At 36.1% G+C, this 22,765-nt stretch overlaps 1 protein-coding gene across 1 annotated transcript in view; it reads right to left on the bottom strand.

Annotated features, from left to right (window-relative positions):
• MALRD1 (MAM and LDL receptor class A domain containing 1) overlaps positions 1 to 22,765 on the bottom strand; it is a gene marked incomplete at both ends in the record, with an annotated part of 578,033 nt that overhangs the window by 358,694 nt on the left and 196,574 nt on the right. The window lies entirely within an intron of this gene.

Below are 22,765 nucleotides of genomic sequence, written 5' to 3'. Positions count from 1 at the left end.
AATATTCTTGAGTTAGGTCAATTGACCTTTAATACTTGTACAGTATAAGGGACATATTCTCCAGGCTTATCCTTTGGGTTGAGATATAGCCTGTGATCGATTATGATGATGTAGGCTGTTATAACATACCTGATGGGATATGAGCTACTGAAAGTTGTCATGAACTTGATTACTTTCATGAGAAACAGAAAATACAAACTGTTCAACAGTACAATCCTCCTAGGGGTTTCCACAGCATTACCCTCGTGTCTGTGGTGCACCAACCTTGCTATGTGCAACTGCTCCCCGCCCCTCCCACCAACTCCACGGTCTGACCCACCAACTGCTGGAGCTTCTTAAATAAGACGGAACACTCAGAGTCCTTATGTGGGATTTTTAGAATATAAATTAAGGAAAAAGGAACATTCCTTCTTGAATGTCAAGGCATGCTTCCCCTCCATCCTCCCACCCCACCAACCAAGGTTTGAAACCGGCTCTGTCGGACTCCAAAATTCCACACACACCCTCTAGACTCTGTTGGAGTATTATAGAAGAGACAAACAAACAAAAAAGCTTCTATTTGGCCTTACTGGTCCTTTATAATACACATCTGATCCTACCATCCTGCTAGAAATCTTCAACACACGTTTACTGACTCAAAGTGAGATCCTTGAACTAAACCGTATGTTCCTGGATTGCAAGTAAATAAGAAGCCACAGTACACATCAGTTCATTACACACACTGTCAGATCAGCGGACACTTTTTTTCATAGTGAGACTTTCTTGATAATTGAAGCAGTGAATTAATTTGCATTCTGGTGCAAGCTCTTTTATATCGTTATGTATTTGTAACTAACAGTCCACAGGAGGGGGGAGATAGATGGGCCCAGCTGGTGCTTGTCAAGTGGAGTAAAATTGAAGCTTTGTTCTCACCCAGGAACTCCAAGGACAAAGCTAGTGGCAGAAGCTGAGCTCTGCTGAGGTAAAGAGATAAGGTGCCCACTCCTGAGGTCAAGGAAGACTTCCCTCTGCACGTGTGCAGGAAGGCTTCTTGGGGGTCAAAAAGGGAGGGGGGCACCACCCCATAATATGTGTGCACATGCACCCACAGGCCTCTGTGGTGGGATCAAGCTTAGCAAAAAGTTGAGCACGCATGTTGGGGACGGTCCTGGAAACATTCAGGTGTGAAAAAACACGAGAAAATTGGCCAAAGGTAAACAAAGACCTGGAAGGACTGTCCTGTGTAAGTGAATTAAATCATGTCTTTACAGCACTCTTCATTCAGGATGCCCCCAGTACCCTGCAGGTGTGTATCCCTGCTTTGCTTCTGACTTACTGTTCTCCTTCTTAGAGAGGACACCATACCCCTTCTCTCTGGATGTGTATTTCTGCCTTGCTGCTGCCTTAAATAAACAAACTGTTTGTCTGTGTGCTCTCCCACGTTATGCTGTGTCTCCAATAACAAACTTTGTACCTGTTTTTACAGTTTTTGCCTCCTTAAACATTCTTGCTTTCAAATGGGGGAAAGAGCTAGGGCCACTTTGCTTCTAGCCCCTAGCCCCTGGTGGTCTAGTGGCTAGGATTCCTGGTTTTCATCCAGGCTACCCAGGTTCAATTCCTGGGCAAGAAACTAAGATCTCCCTTCAGGACCACTCACTGCTGTCTTCTCCGAGATCACCCAGAGTGGTCTTTCATGCTGAATTGGTATATAACCGGGATCAGAGGATATTTTTCTGTAAAGGCCATACGGTAAATATTTTAGGCTTTGTGGGCTATACGGTCTTTGTTACAATTATCAGCTCTGTCTTTGTGGCATAAAAGCATCTATGGACTGCTTAAATGAATGATTATAGCCATGTTCCCAATACAACTATATTAACAAAAACAGGCATCAGAGCAGAATTGGCCCACAGGCCATAATTTGTTCACCACCATTCTATGGATAAAATTCTCAATTCATCAGGATCTGAGAAATAACTTTCTATACTGATATCCAGCTTCATCTTTCATATATTACTTTACTCAGACACCGAGATTTATACCCATCGTATGTGTTCATGCAGTTACTTGGATACATCATGTACTTTATTTTCTCTGTCTCCGTTACACTGGTCTTTCTCCTGAGCACACATATAACCTCCACTCTTGGTCTTTCCCCTATACTACTTTGATTTACCTTCCACAACATATCTCAAGTACACTCTCATTTCCAAGCCTTCTTAAATTCCTACACTCAAAATCCCGATTCAACATCACCCCCTCACTTAAGAATTCCATAGCATTTTATACATAACTTTATTTTTATTTTATTTTATTTTATTTTTATTATTTTTTTTTTGCGGTACGCGGGCCTCTCATTGTTGTGGCCTCTCCCGTTGCGGAGCACAGGCTCCGGACGCGCAGGCTCAGCGGCTGGGCCCAGCCGCTCCGCGGCATGTGGGATCCTCCCAGACCAGGGCACGAACCCACGTCCCCTGCATCAGCAGGCGGACTCTCAACCACTGCGCCACCAGGGAAGCCCTATACATAACTTTTTAGATGCATTTTTCATATTAGATTTTAATTCACTGAATATGAAGTTATATGCCCCACTAGATCATAAATATACCAAGGCACATATTTTAACTTATTAAAGTATCTAGAATACCTTATAAAATGGCTTAAACTCAACTGGTGCTTAATAAATATTTCCTGAATATGTTGCTAAATAAGCAGGAGATATTTCTTGCTTTTCTATAACAAAATTCTCCTTTACACATACAATTTGCATCTCAATTTTGAAAAAGGATTTACAATTTTAGCAGCTTTTGGATTTCTCTTTCCTAGTCTTATGAAACCAAAAATGAAGAAAAAGCATTTGTTGAAATTTTATATAACCACCTGTTTTACCAATTCAAATTCAATAACAAAGGTATTACAGTCAACTACTTTAATTAGGAGCACCCATGGTTCTTGTTTCAATATTGTACGACATTCACTGGAGAACAGCTCTTTGTGAGGCAAGAAGAAACACATTTAAAAAAAAACCAACTGATAAATTTAAAACTCTAAGAAATTACACAATGTAGTTATATTTATTTATGATCTAATTCCAAAACAGGAATTCAGAAGGCTCACTAAAATATGTATATTCTTTGTGAAATAGATTTCAGGTCAAAGAAACACTAGCTTCTACAATGTATAAAACATGGGAATTTCTAGAAACAGTCTTTAAATTAGTACGCCTTTAAATTAGGGAGTATTAAATAATAGTTTATTATTTGATACTTGCAAAAAACCTAAGAAGGTAGGATTATACATTACTATTTCATACATGAGATATCTAAAATTAAACAATGTGCCAACGGTAATTCCCTTGGTAAATACTGAAGTCAGGACTAGAGTTAGATTCCTCTCCCCATATTTCATACTCTACACTAGTTGTCCTCTAAGGATGGTTCTGGACCAGCAGCAACAACATCACCTGGAAACTTATTTAAAGTGCCAATTCTTGGGCCCTATCTCAGACCTACTGAATCAGGAACTCTGGGGTAGGGCTCAGCAATCTGTTTAAAAATTGTTTCAGGGGCTTTCCTGGTGGCACAGTGGTTGAGAGTCCGCCTGCCGATGCAGGGGACGCGGGTTCGTGCTCCGGTCCAGGAAGATCCCACATGCCGCGGAGCGGCTGGGCCCGTGAGCCATGGCCGCTGAGCCTGCGCGTCCGGAGCCTGTGCTCCGCAACGGGAGAGGCCACAGCAGTGAGAGGTCCGCATACCGCAAAAAAAAAAAAAAAAAAAAAATTGTTTCAGCTTATTCTGCTGCATGCTAAATTTTGAGACCCACTGCTCAAAACCACTGACACTAACAGTTAAGAGTATTTACAATTCCAAGTTGTTAAATCAATGCTAATCCAAAAGGAATATGTAGAAAAACAGCTATTCAAGCTTTATTATCCTTGCTACAATAAACACTGTGGGGAAAACAACTATAAGATTAAAGAATTTTTTGACATTTGTTATTACAATACCTCATTTTCCATTACGTAATGTGTAGAAAACAGCTCCTATGTTCTAATAGTAGGAGGAGAAGAAGAAGAGGAGGAGGAAGGAAGGAGAAATGAGGAAGAAGAAAGAGAGGAAGAGAGGAGAAGGAGAAGAAGAAGGGCAAGGAGAACAAGAAGGAGAAGAAGAAGAAGAAGAGGAGGAAGAGGAAGAAAAGGAAGAGGAAGAAGAGGAAGCGGAAGAAGAGGAAGAAAGAGGAGGAGGAGGAGGAGGGGGAGGAGGAGAGAATGGTTGGGAGAATTATGGGTTGAAATTCTTAGTCGAGTGTATTTGAGAAACACAAGGCACAACTCAAGGGTTCCATTTAACACACACACACACACACACACACACACACACACACACACACACACACACACACACAGTTTGATGTAAATAGTCCTTCAGGAGTTCTGTAGACAAGAACTGTAGCCATTATATTCTTTTTTTTTTTTTTTAACTCACGGATCCCTAATGTATTTGAACAACGCCAAAAATAGTCTGGCACATGGTAAGTACTCAATAAGTATTTGTCAGCTGAGTAAATAAAAAATACTAATGACTTGTGTTTGAGAATCACTAAATACCTTTTAATAAAATTTTTTGACCTAGCTTTCAAAACAAGTTAGAATAATTTAAATTTTTGAGAATTTTAAAAAAATTTTAAAATTAAAAAACACATCAGAGTTATAAGAAATGACTCATATTTATGCAAGAATTTACTCACATGTAATTGTGAATGAAAACTCTATTTGCTCCAGACAAAACAGACTTCAAAGTAAAGAAAGTTATCAGGGATAAAGAAGGTATTACATAATGACAAAGAGTTCAATAGTTCAAGAAGACATAACAATCCTCAACATATCTGAGCCTAACAACAGAGTGTCAAAGTGAGGCAAAAACTAATAAAACAGCAAACAGAAATAAATGAATCCACTATCGTTGTTAGAGACTTCAACACCCCTTTATCAAAGATGAACACAAACAGCAGGCAAAAGAACAGTATTTGCAAAATAATGAAGTTGGACCTTTACCTTATATCATACACAAATATGAACTCAGACTAAATCACAACCCCAAACAGAAGAGCTATAAAACTCTCAGAACAAAGCCAGGGGAAAAGCCTCATGACATTGAATTTGGCAGCTATGTCTTGGATATGACCCCAAAAGCAAAGGCAACAAAAGAAAAAATAGATAAACTGAACTATATCGAAATTAAAGATGTTGTGCATCAATGAACACTATCAACAGAGTGAAAAGTCAACCCACAGAATCTGAGAAAATATCTGCAAATCATAGTCTGATAAGAGATTAATATCCAGAATATATAAAGAACTCCTACAACTCAACAACAAGAAAGCAAAAAACCCAATTCAAAGTGAGCAAAAGAACTTAACAGATATGCAAATTACCAATAAGCACATAGAAAGACGGTCAATGTCACTAGCATTAGGGAGATGCAAATCAAAACCGCAATGTGATATGACTTCACACTCATTATCTTGGCTATTGTAAAACAAAACAAAACAAAAAATAAATGTTGTCAAGAACGTGGAGGAAGAAATGCTTGTTATATATGTAAAATTTTATGTTACATATATTTTATCATAATAAAAAATTTTTTTAAGATTTATTTTAATAGGAAGCAAATTAAAGATCTTATCACCTTTCAGGAGAGAAAAAGCATTAGCTCTATTCAAATCCAATATTTAATATCTTCCAATACTTTGCTTTATTCCTCTTACCATAATTATATAAAGAAAACATAAAGACTTTTTATCTTAAGTATCATATATATAAGTATGCCCTCAAATCTCTAATTTACCCAGTGGATATTACCTGTATTATCATTTTCTATAGGTTCCATGTCATGAAAAAGATTGAGAAGCCCAGCTATATTCCAGCTTCCTTTCCTATCTATTGGCTAGTTAATTTAGTTGTAGGAATATAGGAATTGGAAGTCAAAGGAGAAATGAGAGTAAGCAGACGTATAGCACTCTCTCTCAAAAAAGTAATATCTGTAATGGAGAGATAACAACTGCTTGGAAAATCTTCCTTTGAAAAGCAGTTTGGCTTATTCCATAATCTAAAATCAGTATAAGCCTGCTAATGTCAAGGGGATAAAATCTATGTACAAGCAGTCTACGTTAACAGGTAATAGGCTTGTCAGATGTAAATGAAAATCACAAGTATGCAAATAAGTCAGGTTTTCCAGTCATATTCTGACTCCTCAACATTACCAGGGTCTGAAAAAAAGTGAGCTGTCCTATGCTCAAAATTTAAATGATTTCTGTAGTTGAATACTTTTCAAGATGATTAAAGCTATGATGCCTTGAGATTAAACACTTCTCCCTTTGCAGCACTGTTTTCTAAAATGCCACACTGTACTACAGATTAAATTAGTAATAAAGCATGAGTAAGAAACAGCTATGATGTCTGAAACTACCTGCTGTCCTGTGTTACACACAGAAAGCTGACCCTCAGATTTGTGCATTTGTAGAGAGAGATGATGTGGTTCTGGTTCTTAACCTCCTTACAATCACATTTATCAAAGGGGATTCGTGTTGTGCCATTTCTTCTCTGTGAGCTGCCACCAGAGTTCAACATCAGTATTTTAACACCTGTATACTTTGTTAAGGATGGTCATGAATTACCATTCTTTGACCTTTACATTATTCTACAGCATTGCTCATCAGCAACTGCTGTTATCAGTTATTTATAGTATCACTGGTCTGTGATGGAAAGGGCAATCTAAATTCTGAATATATAAAAGACGGAGATCATGTTAGAAGCATGTGAAAATGTAAACAAACACTACCACAGTGTTTTGTGGCTGATTCTGTTTTTCTAATGACGTGAATACAGAATGTCACAACTGGAATCTATACTAAGGCAATGCTAGTAATGAAACAGAAATGGTACAAGCTATGACAGTTAAGTGCTGTTAAGAGGGAAATCTTTTTTGAATGGAACATGAATAGTGAATGGGTCTAGTCCAGGATAATTCTGGAGCAGATTTTTCCACTCTATAAAAAGCCTCTCATGTCCTTTCATTTTACACCGGACTTTGAAATACACCAATTCTATTGATTAGAACTACTGGCTGTCCATATTTATGTTTCAGAAATTTTGTTGATAAACACTGAATTACTGAATTTAATATTTAAATTAAAAAATAATTTAATAGTAAATAAAATAAAAATCATTTAATTTTTAAAACCTACGTTTTCTAATTAACTCACTAAAAGCTTTCCCAGAATACTATTTTGAGTTTATGACATCCTAACCAACAGTATAACTGTGTTTGGTTAGAAAACTTTGTATTTAACTTAAAAGAGACTGAAAACTAATCCCTGGCAGGAAATTTAGATCCCACTTTAAAGAGAATATGAGAAAATTTTATTTTAAACTTAGTGATTTCCCCAAAGAAATTCTAGGTCAAGATATTTTTCTGTGTCTTTCTTCTCTTTTACAAGAAACTGCATTCATCTCATGTAAAATACATCCAAAGTTAATAAAAGTAATATATCCATGCATATGAGTTAAAAACATAACAGATCAGGAAATAATCCATAAAAGCACTATAATTCTATCTATAGCAGCTTAGAAAAGAGAACTAATTTTATCCTCAAAATTTTATTATTGCCACCAATCTCCTGTGGCTTTGCTTTCAGCTTCACTTTATCTTTTAAGGACTCCTACATTGGTCCAAATATTAAATGTTTCAACTGTGTTGTCTTATCTTTTCATCACTCCTCTTCTCACAGTCACTTGGTATGAGACCAGCACTATGGTAGGTGTTATAAAACAGTCAAATTGTCAGCACCCTTTTCCTTGAGATACTTACAGTATCATGAAGGAGTTAGACAAGTAAATTAACATTGGTGGTATTCTGGGACACGTGCTGTACTACAGCTAATGCCCAAAGAAGAACTATTTGGATTTGACTGGAGAGAGGGATCAGTGAAAGTTTCCCAGAAAAACTGACTTTCAACTAAGATTGAAAGGATGGTTAGGAGACAGTCGAATGAAAGTACCATGGCATGACAGAGAGTCACATTTAGAGAATAAATAGATTGGCTGGATGAACGGGAGAGTGGGCTGTTGATGATGAGACCAAAATAAGGAGCCTGAGTCAGACAAGAAAACATCTTAATGATGGATGTATTAACTAACCTTACTCTGGTAATCATTTTGCAACATGTATACATATGTAGAATCATTACATTGTACAACCTAAGCTTACACAATGTTATATGTCAGTTTTATCTCAATAAAGTTGGAAACAACAAAAAAATTACAATACCAAGCTAAGGCGATGAAGAACATCGACTTGGATATTTGCTAAAGAACTCAAAAACAAAATCAGGTATCTTTTTCTGTTCCCACAGAAAGTCCAACCTTGGGTTGGACTTCTGCCAACCCTGGCTTCCAAGTTAAAAACTAACAGTGCTCGTTAGCAGCTCTTTGTTTTTTGCCTTACATTTCCAATTAATCCAACTGTACTGCATTCATGTGATACATGTATTACATCAAATTATATAGCCATTCCTCTTTTTTGTCCTTCCTAATTTCACTCCTTACTCATCACTTAAGAGTATTTCAACAATGGAATAGCTATCAAGCACAAAGTGACATGCTACTCCAGTCAGTCACTGTTACCAATAATTTTAGAAAAGCAAATCCAAGCACACCTTTCCCTTCATTAACTGTCTCTTTTATCACTCTACTATTGCAGAATAGCCCCAACTCTGAAGACTGCTATACAATGAATCACCCAGGTTCCATTAGCTTCTAACTTCCAATTAGAACTGGCTGGTGTAAGACACCGGCAGAAGACTGTAGGGTGGAAGGAAAGAACATTCAGGGTATTTATTCCCACAAACCCATCCCCTTCCCTCTCTGCCTCATCATGGTTGTGGCAGGGAGACACAAAGTGAAGAGGAGGTGGGTAGCCTACCTGAAAAAGAATTCAGAGTAATGATAGTAAAGATGATCCAAGATCTCGAAAAATGAATGGAGGCTCAGACCGAGAGGATACAAAAAATGTTTAATAAAGAGATAAAAGCTTTAAATTACAGAGATGAACAATACAGTAACTGAAATGAAAAATACACTAGAAGGAATCAATAGCACAATAAATGAGTCAGAAGAAAGAATAAGTGAGCTGGAAGACAGATGGTGGGAATCACTGCTGCAGAACAGAATAAAGGAAAATGTAAAGAAATGAGGACATGAGCTGCTTGTAAATTTTGGAGATTAATCCTTTGTCAGTTGCTTCATCTGCAAATATTTTCTGCCATTCTGAGGGTTGTCTTTTGGTCTTGTTTATCGTTTCCTTTGCTGTGCAAAAGCTTTGAAGTTTCATTAGGTCCCATTTGTTTACTTTTGTTTTTATTTCCATTTCTCTAGGAGGTGGGTCAAAAAGGATATTGCTGTGATTTATGTCATAGAGTGTTCTGCCTATGTTTTGCTCTAAGAATTTGATAGTTTCTGGCCTTACATTTAGGTCTTTAATCCATTTTGAGCTTATTTTTGGGTACAGTGTTAGGGAGTGTTCTAATCTCATACTTTTACATGTACCTGTCCAGTTTTCTCAGCACCACTTATTGAAGAGGCTGTCTTTTCTCCACTGTACATTCCTGCCTCCTTTATCAAAGATAAGGTGACCATATGTGCATGGGTTTACCTCTGGGCTTTCTATCCTGTTCCATTGATCTATATTTCTGTTTCTGTGCCAGTACCATACTGTCTTGATTACTGTAGCTCATGCAGCTCAATAACAAAAAAACAAACAACCCAATCCAAAAATGGGCAGAAGACCTAAATCGACATTTCTCCAAAGAAGATATACAGATTGCCAACAAACATATGAAAGAATGCTCAACATCACTAATCATTAGAGAAAAGCAAATCAAAACTACAATGAGATATCATCTCACACCAGTCAGAATGGCCACCATCAAAAAATCTAGAAACAATAAATGCTGGAGAGGGTGTGGAGAAAAGGGAACACTTTTGCACTGCTGGTGGGAATGTGAATTAGTACAGCCACTATGGAGAACAGTACGGAGGTTCCTTAAAAAACTACAAATAGAACTACCATATGACCCAGCAATCCTACTACTGGGATATACCCTGAGAAAACCATAATTCAAAAAGAGTCACGTCCCAAAATGTTCACTGCAGCTCTATTTACAATAGCCAGGAGATGGAAGCAACCTAAGTGTCCATCATCAGATGAGTGGATAAAGAAGATGTGGCACATATATACAATGGAATATTACTCAGTCATAAAAGGAAACAAAATTGAGTTATTTGTAGTGAGGTGCATGGACCTAGAGTCTGTCATACAGAGTGAAGTAAGTCAGAAAGAGAAAGACAAATACCGTATGCTCACACATATATATGGAATCTAAGAAAAAAAAATGTCATGAAGAACCTAGGGGTAAGACGGGAATAAAGACACAGACCTACTAGAGAATGGACTTGAGGATATGGGGTGGGGGAAGGGTAAGCTGTGACAAAGTGAGAGAGTGGCATGGACATATATACACTACCGAACGTAAAATAGATAGCTAGTGGGAAGCAGCTGCATAGCACAGGGAGATCAGCTCGGTGCTTTGTGACCACCTAGAGGGGTGGAATAGGAAGGGTGGGAGGGAGGGAGACTCAAGAGAGAAGAGATATGGGGATATATGTACATGTCTAACTGATTCACTTTATTATAAAGCAGAAATTAACACACCATTGTAAAGCAATTATTCTCCAATAAAGATGTAAAAAAAAAAAAAATGAGAACAGTCTAAGAAACCTCTGGAACAACATTAAACTCACTGACATTCACATTATAGAGGTCCCAGAAGGACCTCCCAGAAGGAGAGAGAGAAAAAGGGTCTGAGAAAATATTTGAAGAGAAAATAAACTGAAAACTTCCCTAACATGGGAAAGGAAACACTCACTCAAATCCAGGAAGCGCAGAGAGTCCCAGGAAGGATAAACCGAAGGAGGAACACTTCGAGACACATATTAATCAAATTGACAAAAGTTAATGACAAAGAGAAAACTAACAGTTATTACGGCTCCATGATGGGTATAACTGCTACTTTATCTTTTCCTGGTGAATTTCTGTGCAGCTCTTTAAAGCCAGCTCAAAAATTACTTCTCGTAACACTTTTTTTTCTTTGTGTACTATCAACCCTCCTTCCTCTGCACCCAAATAACACTGTACCTTCTTTATGATCCTTGTATTCTGTTTTAAATGATATTTAATTTTTAAAATTTCTCTTATCTCCTAGATTTTAAAATCCTTGCATCTCCTTCTATTACTTGCATAAAGTATCTCTCATAACTAGTATGCAAAAATATCTCTTAAATTGCATTATAATGTGTCTTCAGAAGTAACCTCTTAGGGAATAAAAATGATGTTATGAATATAGTTTACACATTTATGAAGCTGTGTATGATGTCATTACCGTCATAAAAATTTGACTAGATATATAGAGACAAATCTGAAAAAAAACGATGATACAGTTTTTAAAATCTGGAATCTGACCCAAACATTATCCCAGAATGTATTATTTGTACTGTTAGGCCACAAATGAAATATCTAAATATTTTTAGTTGTCGAAAGAAAACATCATGTATATATACTTGTTCTTTTAATCTTATGATTATAGAATTTTAAGAACTCTAATTATTTTATGCTGAATAGTAATAATGAGGAAAATGGAATTACTTTATAAAAATGAAAATAGTTATGTCAATAATAAATTATTCCAGTTAAAACAAAGTTCAGGGCTTCCCTGGTGGCGCAGTGGTTGAGAGTCCGCCTGCCGATGAAGGAGACACGGGTTCGTGCCCCGGTCCGGGAAGATCCCACATGCCGTGGAGAGGCTAGGCCCGTGAGCCATGGCTGCTGAGCCTGCACGTCCGGAGCCTGTGCTCCGCAACGGGAGAGGCCACAACAGTGAGAGGCCCACGTACCGCAAAAGAAAAACAAAAACAAAGTTCACAGAACTAGTGCATTTTAGTGAGATCATTAATATTACTTACACCTCCTTAACTTAATTTTTATTATTATTGTTAACTCTCACCTTGTTCTCAAAATGTACTGCTATTTACAAAAATACGTGATATGGTATAATATCATGAACTAAAAGATACATATACACAAATATATATATTTTGTTCTTACCTCGTATATACATATGAGGTAAGAACGAAAGAAAATAAGGATTCAGACACTAAATGGAGCCACATGTAAAACTGGATCACAAAATGCATTCTGTAAGTTTTACAGAACCACTAATATTAGATTAAAATTTTCATTCTTTCTGTGAGTCAATATGAACAGGGAAGTATAAATAGTAAAGTAATTCAGAGCCTCAAGAAAATGCGAAGCCAACGTGATTGTATTAGCCTTTGGCATCAATGATTTCTTACAGTCACAGGGAACATACACACACTCTTGATGGTCTACCTTTCTCAATATGACAGAAAGTTGATAAAGTAAAAAAAATAAGTTAGAAACGCATTTTTGGAGCCATTCATGTATGAGTACCAGGGCAAAAAAAAAATAATCCCCGGAGGTTATGTTTTGGGTTATTGGTATATTTAAGAGTGTCTCCAGGTTTAGTCCAATGTGCTGCCAATCTTGAGAACTGGAGCTTGACTAAACAAATGGGTCTTCAAAGTGTGGCTGCCAGACCAGCAGCACCAGCATCACCTGGGAACTTAAAAATGTAATATTAGGGTCGACCTCAGACCTACTTAATCAGAAATTCTGGAGTGAGCCCAAGATTCCTGTGTTTTAATAAGCTCTCCAGGTGATTCTGATGCGTGCTTGAGAACCTCTGGACTAAACAATCCCCAGCAAAGCAGAGTAAGATTGCCTCACACCAACAAAATTTGTGTTTTGTACATTAAGAACAAAAGAAGGCAAGAATGGATTTGGGCACTGGACATTTCTTATTATTGTTTTCTCTCCAGGTTACTGTCACTAACACTTCACGTATCTTTCCTTCCTTTTTCTTCAGAATTATTTATAGAGTACCAGTTTTCTGTTTCTCCATCTCCTGTGGCATAAAACTGCAATCAAATCAGGTCAGAACCACCTAGAGGGGTGGGATAGGGAGGGTGGGAGGGAGACGCAAGAGGGAGGGGATATGGGGATATAGGTATACATATATTCACTTTGTTATACAGCAGAAACTAACACAACATTGTAAAGCAATTATGTTCCAATAAAGACGTTTAAAAAATAATCAAGTCAGAAATCTTAAAAATGTTTGGTTTTTAAGCAGGAGATATTCCCAAGATGTGGGATAGTGATTAAGAGCACAGATTTGAGCATCTGTGATTTGGATTCAAAGGTTCCAGTTCCCAAGCTTACTAAATAGTGTGCACAAAGGCAAGCTGTTTAACATCTTTAAACCTTGGTTTGCTGACGTGTAAACAGGGATAATTATACAAGCCTGCAAAGTTCACTGGGAGGACTTAATGTGGATTATGTATGAAAGGCATCCACCTAATGCCTATCACATAATAAACACTCAATTAGTACTGCTTTCACTTCTAAGATGCTTCACTATATGAAAGCTACCACTGCTCATTTGTCAGACCTCCCCGTTAGTTTTGTGTAGTCAAAGAGGACATGCTGGGGAACACAAGCCTATTAAATATCAGAATTTATACATTTATAAACTTGGCATTTTTCCCTTTTCATTAACAGCCTCCACTTAACTGTTTAGGTATTATTCTTTGAAATAGGCAAATCAAAGGTAGATTTTAAGTATAAATTAGATATAATTTTTAATTCTATTTAAAGTTTATTAATCATAAATAAATCACCTGAAGTTTCCAGAGAAAAAATGATTTAAAGAAGATATAATTGAACTCATATAACATCCTTCCATTAGCCAATACATTATCGACGAATTGGTGAGCATATTGGCATTAGTACCTATTATGTATAAAACTATGCATGTTTTTTAATAAATATATTTAAAGTACTTTTTGTAGATACTTTTAAAATAAGCACCGTGGAGTCAATCTGTGAAGAGATATATTCATTTATTTGGGCATGAAAAGATAATAGTTATTATATATTCTTGTCATATCTCAACCTTTCGTCCTTTGGTTATTTGGCCATTAGTACAGAACAGAAATAAAACAAACATTTTTTGTAAACTATTTTTAATAAACTATTTTTAGTTGATCTGCTCCACCAGATAACTCAGGCAAAACTACACTTCTTGGATAGTAATGTTATGAAGAACTTGAAGAAAATTAGTTCCAAACAGCAAATTTACTGAGTTTTACTCAAACCATGAGATTAAGGAACTATGTTTTGAATTTCATTATGTCTGTAATTTCTAAAAGATAGACTTTGTAACCTCAATGTAAATAATTCTTTGGAGAAAGCCTGTGCCAGATAGGATTACTAAATAAAAACTACCTTTGCTTATAGTTTACGGTTGAATTTAAGTATCATATAAGCTCTCAGGAACAATTTATGTTCTTAATGTCAGAGATATTTGAGTGGCTACCTTAAAGTCATATCACCTTGCAAATAAATATCTTTTTCAATATGCACACACAGGCATCACATTTAAGCAAAAACCTTCACACCATAAAGAAAATGCACTGTCTTCCCTTACTTGTATCTCTGTGTCTATTGAATGAACACACAACAAATGTAGGAGATAATAGAGACAATAAAAAAATAAATTTTTTTATTCTAAAGTCTTATGTAGACTTTGGTAACTCTTGTTCCATTTATTTTATTATCTCAAAACTTAAAGTTTAAATTCAATTCAGTAAATTTCTTTTAAATAGACAGAAATTTAAAAACCCACTTTTATGGTAATCCTTTGTGACTGAAAACATTAAACTAAGTTAATAATGTTTACAATGAAGTTCAAAATGTCAAATTGAAAGTAGAACTAAATCAAGCTGGTTCAGGTGAAGAAATGTTTCCTTTAGAATAAAATTACCTAAGAAGTTCAAATACAGATTACAGTAAGAGATGAATTTAGCTAAATAGGAAGGCATTTTATAAACTCAAAAGAAGCATCTTCAAAGCACTCTACTTTTTTTTTTTTAGTATATGTGCTGTCAAAGCAAGCACAAAAGCACTTTACTGATTGCTTGTATTTAGGAAAAGGGAAAATACTAAGATGACTGGATTCTAATGAGACTTACAACCTAGTGGAAAAAGGAAAATAAACCCAGATGCATACATGCAGAAAACTCAATTGATGGAATTAATGTTAAATATTTGGAAAGTAACAATAGCCATGAAGAATATTACTGAAATAAATTACAACTCTAAACAGAAAAACATTCTCTCATTACATCTCAACCACTTGTATGCTCTACTTGCAAATACAGTTTTCTTAACAAATATTCTGAAGTTTAAATGATACTATTTCCTTCCTGGCATCTTGATCACAGCAAAATATGTTCTCCACTACCACCATCAACTTCTGGTCAAGGTTCTCATTTGACTTAATTTTGATATCAATACTCAGTGCCCTTAAACCTTAATATAATGACATTGCTTTGGGGATTTATAATGTTATTTTCTGGACATATTCTGCACATAATACTTTTTCACACTGCTTTCCACTGCCATCAAAGATATGATGCCGACATCAGAAGCAAGTTACTGTTACTTTCTCTAGAGTGATAACTTGTTTGCATTTTTTCCTTTATTTTTGTGAATTTTTCTATTCCCTTTTAGAGAATCATCCTCCTCCCCTTATGCTTGATAGTAATTCATAGTGTATTGTGGGTGGAATGTGTTACAACATAGCAGAAAATTCTTCTCTGGTACCCTAAAGAGGCAATCACTCATCATCAATGATAAGCAAAATGGCATTACCTCTGCCCTCCTGAGCTTGTGGTCCAGGAAAGACATATAAGGTCTTTACTTTATAGAAATACTGTTTCTCTCTAGTTCATGTCAACAAAACCCCTTCACACAGTTGGGAGAAATAACTATGTACATCCTAAGAATTGTGAGATGTCAAAAATATGATAAACAGTAACAAAAGGCCAATAAAAAATTGGGGAAAATCTCTACAACATTCGTAACAGATAAAAAATAACCTCATTGCTTTAAAAGATCTTATTAATCAGTAAGAAAAAAGCAAGCACTGCAAACTGAAAACCAAGGAAAGAGCACAAACAGGAAACACACACACAGAAATAAACTTGGACAAGGTACAAAGAAAAAAAGAGGTTACCCTCTCTTTGTATTAAAGAAATGAAAAAATACAATTAGCTGCTACTTTAACCTATTAAATTGGAAAATACAAAAAAAAAATTAAACATTCAAGTGTTTGGCAAGCATACAGAAAAACAGACACCATCATGCACTGCTTTCAAAAATGGTACATTTTGCAAAGTAACACAAAATATAAATCAAATGTTTTAACGTATAAATAACAACAAATATAAAAATTCTACTCTGTACTCTCAGGATATAATCTACAATGTGTGTAAAGCTGCATAGTGTTCAGTGCAGATTGATTAAATCTGTGTATAATCAAAAGGAACTCAGAAATCAAATAGTGAGGAATTAAATTAGTCAATTATGGTACATCCTATTAATGGAAAACTACTGCCCCATTAAAAAAAAGTATTGGTAAATAATTGCTTATAGATTGTAAATGAAATTAAAAGCATATTAAAAAATGTGATTGATAGAACCTATTTTTTGCTAAATATATATGTATATATGCATAGTGTTTTTATCATAGTGGCAAGATTATAGTTGTTAACATTACTTCCCTTTCTTATCTATATTTAAATATTTTCCTACAGTAAAAATACATTTCTTCATTTATGGAAAAAAAGTATTTTTGTAACAATAAAAATGTCAAATTCTTAGAATAATAAGTAAATGGTCTTTACCCATAGTATTATTTTAGTTCATTTATATTAGCCACTAAAATTCAGTTGGAGAGTCTTTTCAGGTATTATTCAATACAGAGACACAACCAAGATAGACCCACAGACCTGAGTGTCCACCGTGGGCCTCTCTTTCTGCTGGGCATTACACATCTATTCATGTGTATGCTGGTTTCATGTCTGATTAAGCTTACTATTCTCACAGACCAGATGCTCAGGAAATACATGACTAATGTAAGAATTAATTGTGTGCCTAGTCAAGGCTACTTCTCCTCCAGACCATAAGGATCTTTGAGTATTTGGTGTATCTGCATATACAAATGTCATTAGATCATATTGATGTTGGTTCATATGTGATATATATATATATCACATATATCACATATATATATCATATATATATACATAAATGGTTCATATGTGATATAGTATGTTCATATTTTCAAGTCCTTGTCTTAATATAGGAATTAAATCTAATTTACTTTTACTTAGTTGAGAAAACATATTTTTTCCTCCACATTTTGTATAACTATAACAATTTTGTGCAGGAGTTGGAATGCAAATAAATTTACTTCGTCTTAACGTGGTTAAAGGGAAGGCACATTCAAAAATTATATAATGAGGGCTTCCCTGGTGGCGCAGTGGTTGAGAATCCACCTGCAGACGCAGCGGACACGGGTTCGTGCCCCGGTCTGGGAAGATACCATATGACGCGGAGCGGCTAGGCCCGTGAGCCATGGCCGCTGAGCCTGAGCCTGTGCTCCACAACGGGAGAGGCCACAACAGTGAGAGGCCCGCGTACAGCAAAAAAAAAAAAAAAAAATTATATAATGAAAATGTTAATTTCAGAATGCAATTGTAACCATGATATAAAAGTTATTATTTTATTATTAAACAGTGATCTTTGGTAACATAACATAAATCATACACTGTATTATGAATATATTCTTAAAACCTTACCATGTACAGCAAATATATATTACCTAACCTCTGTATATATATTATTTTAGGTACGGTTTACAAGTATTTTCAGCATAGATTTCTCTTAAATTCCATGTTTTCAAGTCACTGTAGTTAATTTTTTAAATTATTATCAAGCTAAAATACACTGAAATAAAATTAAAGTGATTTAAAACAAATTACTGATATGTATGCAAAAATAAAGAATAGGTGCTTAACTCAAGGTCAGTCTAAAATAAAAGCAATTTTTCCTGTGTTTTAGAGGTGCAATTATGCTTTATATTCAGTCCTGTGAAAACACTGCCGGAAATGCTATTTCCCACCAGTATTAAAACACTTAAGAGAAAATTACTACGGTTAATTTTTATTTTGCCTGTTTGTATTTTTATTTTAGCAAAACTGTTTCTAAAGCCTGGTATTTAACCATTACTCTGGATTTATAAAACTGGATCTTTTTGAAATTATATTGGGAGAGTGTTAAGGCATCTAAATTGGCCTATTAAAAATTGGCTTACCAGAGAAGGCTCTGAGAAAGCAGTAATTCTGGCATTTAATGTCTGAGACTAAAGCTTTGAAAATTGTTACTGTTGCAGAGCAGAAAACATTCAAATATTTTCAGTTTTACTGAAGCTTTATCCACATTTATATCTAGCACTTAGATACATTACGATATGCACAGTTATGTCACAGAAACAACTTGCATTATTTATGTGGCTTTTAGTTTATAATGGTGTCAAGCCTGTACAAATGCATAATGTAGATAGGAATGTAGGTGTATCTGCAGCAGTGGGGACTATAACTCATTTCCACCTGAAAGACCATGATCAGTGTGGTGAAATGAAAAGAAAAATCTAAGAAAAAGTACTTCTACTTCATAAACAAGCAGCACAAAACTGTGTTCTATCTAGTCTGCATTTTGAATGAGATGGCTCATATTCAAATAGTTTCTCAACAATCTGTAAGCAAACCTAAAAATGCAAAATATTTAAAAATATCTGTTTTTTCCAGATGATAATAAAATTGGTATGCTTGGTTTTGATCCAAAAGAAAGACTGAGATCATTTTTTAGAGGTAGAGAAGAGAACACATAGGCAAAAAGATTTGAGAGAAATGGCTGGGTGTTTTACAGTGAAAGAGGCAGCATAGAGGGTGTCTTGAGTTACATATCTTTTATTTATTTATTTTTAATGTATTTATTTATTTATTTTTGGCTGTGTTGGGTCTTCACTGCTGCGCGCAGGCTTTCCCTAGTTGTGGCGAGCAGGGGCTACTCTTCGTTGCGGTGCGCGGGCTTCTCGTTGTGGTGGCTTCTCTTGTTGTGGAGCACGGGCTCTAGGCACATGGGCTTCAGTAGTTGTGGCATGGGCTCAGTAGTTGTGGCTCGCAGGCTCTAGAGTGCAGGCTCAGTAGTTGTGGCACACGGGCCTAGTTGCTCCGCCGCATGTGGGATCTTCCCAGACCAGGGCTTGAATCCATGTCCCCTGCACTGGCAGGCGGGTTCTCAACCACTGCGCCACCAGAGAAGCCCACATGCCTTTTAGATTAACACAGGGTAGAGTTTTCTCCCAAATGATTTCTCAATTATATGTTACTTTATAACACACAAATTTTATTTTTAAGAAAAATCATCTTAGAATATTTTTTATTGTTTTTTCCTGAAATATTTTGTACTACTTTTTTTTAATTAGTCACTGGATTTAGAGGAAAATGAGTCTGCTCTGATCAAAATTGGAATCAGTTAATAAGAAAGCCACCCTCTGTCTTTTAGCAATACCCTCCCCACTTTCTGTTATGGAGGGCCCCTAAGAATGAGGTTCTAGAACCACCTAGGAGTTACACTAAAAATACAGAGCCCCAACTCTATTCCCAAGATTCTGGTTCAAGTGTCAGAATCTGCTTTTAAATGTATTACATATTTAAATATTAATAAACCACAAACATTTTCGGAGGTACTTGATCCACACTTTAAGAAACTTCCCTAAAGCTTCTGTGAGCACAGTTAGAAACTACAGACCCAGAATATGCATACGTACTCTACTAGGTATACTTCCATATGAACAATAAATAGCAATAAATAGGAAGAGCTTAATCTTGCTTGAGGGAATGATTTAAGACTCCTAAAAGATCTTAATATTAAACCTTATTTAACCAGTAGATGGGCATTTACTGCAGTCAAATAAAATGGATTTGAGGGCCAAGGGCTCAAAATGTTGCTCTCCTTGGCTTCCAGCTGTGAAAAGGAAGTTGGGTGAAAAAAAGGCTTTCCTATGAGTAAAAAATGATCATAAAATTTATGGTATTTAGCTACAAGCTAATTTACCAATTTGCGTACTAATGTAAAACTGCCTTGTGGCTTCCCTGGTGGCGCAGTGGTTGAGAGTTCACCTGCCGATGCAGGGGACACGGGTTCGTGCCCTGGTCCGGTCCGGGAGGATCCCACATGCCGCGGAGCGGCTAGGCCCGTGAGCAATGGCCGCTGAGCCTGCGCGTCCGGAGCCCGTGCCCCGCAACGGGAGAGGCCACAACAGTGAGAGGCCCGCCTACCGCAAACAAAACAAAACAAAACTGCCTTGGCTTATTGAACTGATTATGGAGGTCAGAGTACAGCATTCTGAGATCTTATGAAATTACAAACCGTGAGGAATCATTACACAACACTTCCAAATCTTCAATGTTCTAAACATATTTAAATTGGAATTAGCTACAAAGCTCAGATGCTAGGTAATCCAAATACCTTGATTCAATAAGCAAATAATTTTTTTAAACAATTCTCAGCTGAGTAAGACTAATGTTTTTGCCAGTTTCCTAGTAGTTCCTGGAGCACGAATGGATATAAACTCATTTTTCTTCTGTGGTGTGTGTGCGTGTGTTGTTGTTGTTGTTTAACTAGATTAGGGTGCTTTTCCCAAAATACCAAGAAAAGAAATTTTCTATTAAATATTCCCTCTCACTGCATAAGTTAGAGGAAACAGAAATTTCATCCAACTCCAATCTCAAAAGAACATGCAAATTGCAACTGATGATATTTACATTGAAGGGATTTTACTTTATTTTTTCTCTGGTTGTAGTTGAGAACAATATTTATTTCTAAATAAATATTTAGATTCCAATTCTAGGAAAAAAAATCATGCCAGGTGCCCTTAGTTGGTCCCTGCTGAGCGGGATGAAGGGAGAATCCACTCACCATGCCCCGTGTTAAGACCATGGCCACACAGAAGAAGCCCTAGAAGAAGAGATGACTATTTCTAATTCATATACAAATGCTGAATGCACCAGCTGTATGGAATGGTGTTACTCTCCCACAAACAAACAAGTAAAAAATAAAGATGCAACCCTTAATTTAGACCCAGAATGCACTTTAGATCCTCAGGTACAAAGAATAGTCCATTGAAGTGTGAACACAAAACAATAGATTGTGGCTTAGACTATGACTTTACTTGTTTTTCATCATGGAAATGAAATGGTAAAAGCTGAGACCTTACTGAAGACTCATCTGCACAATGAAAACTTCCCTGCATATTCCTACCCCACCATGACTCTTCTAGATGTTTTATTGCTTCATTAGGTGTATGAAGTGAGAGAATATTTTGAAATATAGTAATGTGATTTTTTTTTCTTTTGCACTTGCTTATGAATATTCCTTACCAACCCAAGCCAGAAGCAATCTTTACTTAGGGTGAAGTGGAATCATAGAAAGCAAAGAGACAGAAAGAACTGGTGTTGAGCTTTTTGATTTTCAAAACTGGTCTTGAAAACTGTTTCAGACACAGTAGTCTAAAAACCTGGCTTTAAATCTCTAGATCCAGATACCTGAGAGAGAAAAGCATTTTCTAAATGGAAAATCTCCCCTTTAAATATAAAAAACAAAACAACCCATAATTTGGACAAACTGAGCTTGGAGTTCTACTATAAGCCATAGAGTAGAATAAATGATATATAAGAACTGTTTCACAAAGTAAAAAATGTCAGACCTTCCTTGGCTGAAGAAAGGACCTAGAGAGAAGGGGAGAGGAAAACTAGAGGAGAAAGCAGTTTAGGAACTGCCCCCTTCTCCAGGATTTTGTCATGTAGAGCACATCCATTCATGATTATCTGATTATTAAGTATTCCTATTTAAAATATATTTAATTTTGTGCCTTGTAGCCTTTAATTCTAAAGCAAAAATATATTGATCCTAATCATCAACTAACTCACTCAACAAATAATTACTGGGACTTAATACATAATAAGCCTTAGAAATAATGCAATAAGTGGGAATCACAGTCCTTGAAATTCCTCAAGGAATTTGCAGTCTATTGGAGGCAGAGGGTGAGGGTCAGAGACAAGTTAAAAGCTGATTATATTCCTTTGCTTATATGCTGCCATGTTTCTGTTTATACTTTTACCACCTAGAAGTGAGATTCTAGTCTGCCTTTTTCCTTACAGAAATATAGTTTATTAATGAAGTATGGCTTATTTGCACGAGCCACAGAAACTTTCTGAAATTACCCTGTGCTTTTTTACGTCAGAAGCAGCCCAAGGAAATTTTGTATTCTGAAATTTCAAAAATTACTTGCCAACTGTCAAATGTGATCAAAACAAAGCAGTATGAATATCTACTACTCTATTACTTTGGGCATCCTGGCTGCAGACGTTTAAATAAAATGATGGTAAAACTGGAACCATTTTAATAGAACAAAAGGGAGCTCAGAAAACCAGGGTGAAAAAGTCAGCCCAGGGAAAGAAAAATCATTGTACACTTAAGATACCGTGGTCCCCTTGAGTACGAGGTCAAATTGGCCAGGGCAATGATGGACTGGACAGTGGATATACCTTTAGTTTTCTTTGAAGCAGCAACCTAGGAACTGGGGGTCATGAAGCTTTAATGAGGAGAAGTGTGAAGGCATA

The sequence above is a fragment of the Grampus griseus genome (genome assembly GCF_964374135.1).
Source record: "Grampus griseus genome assembly, chromosome: 2".
In the NCBI taxonomy this organism is placed as follows: Eukaryota; Metazoa; Chordata; class Mammalia; order Artiodactyla; family Delphinidae; genus Grampus; species Grampus griseus.
This window is presented reverse-complemented; position numbering and strand designations above follow the sequence as displayed.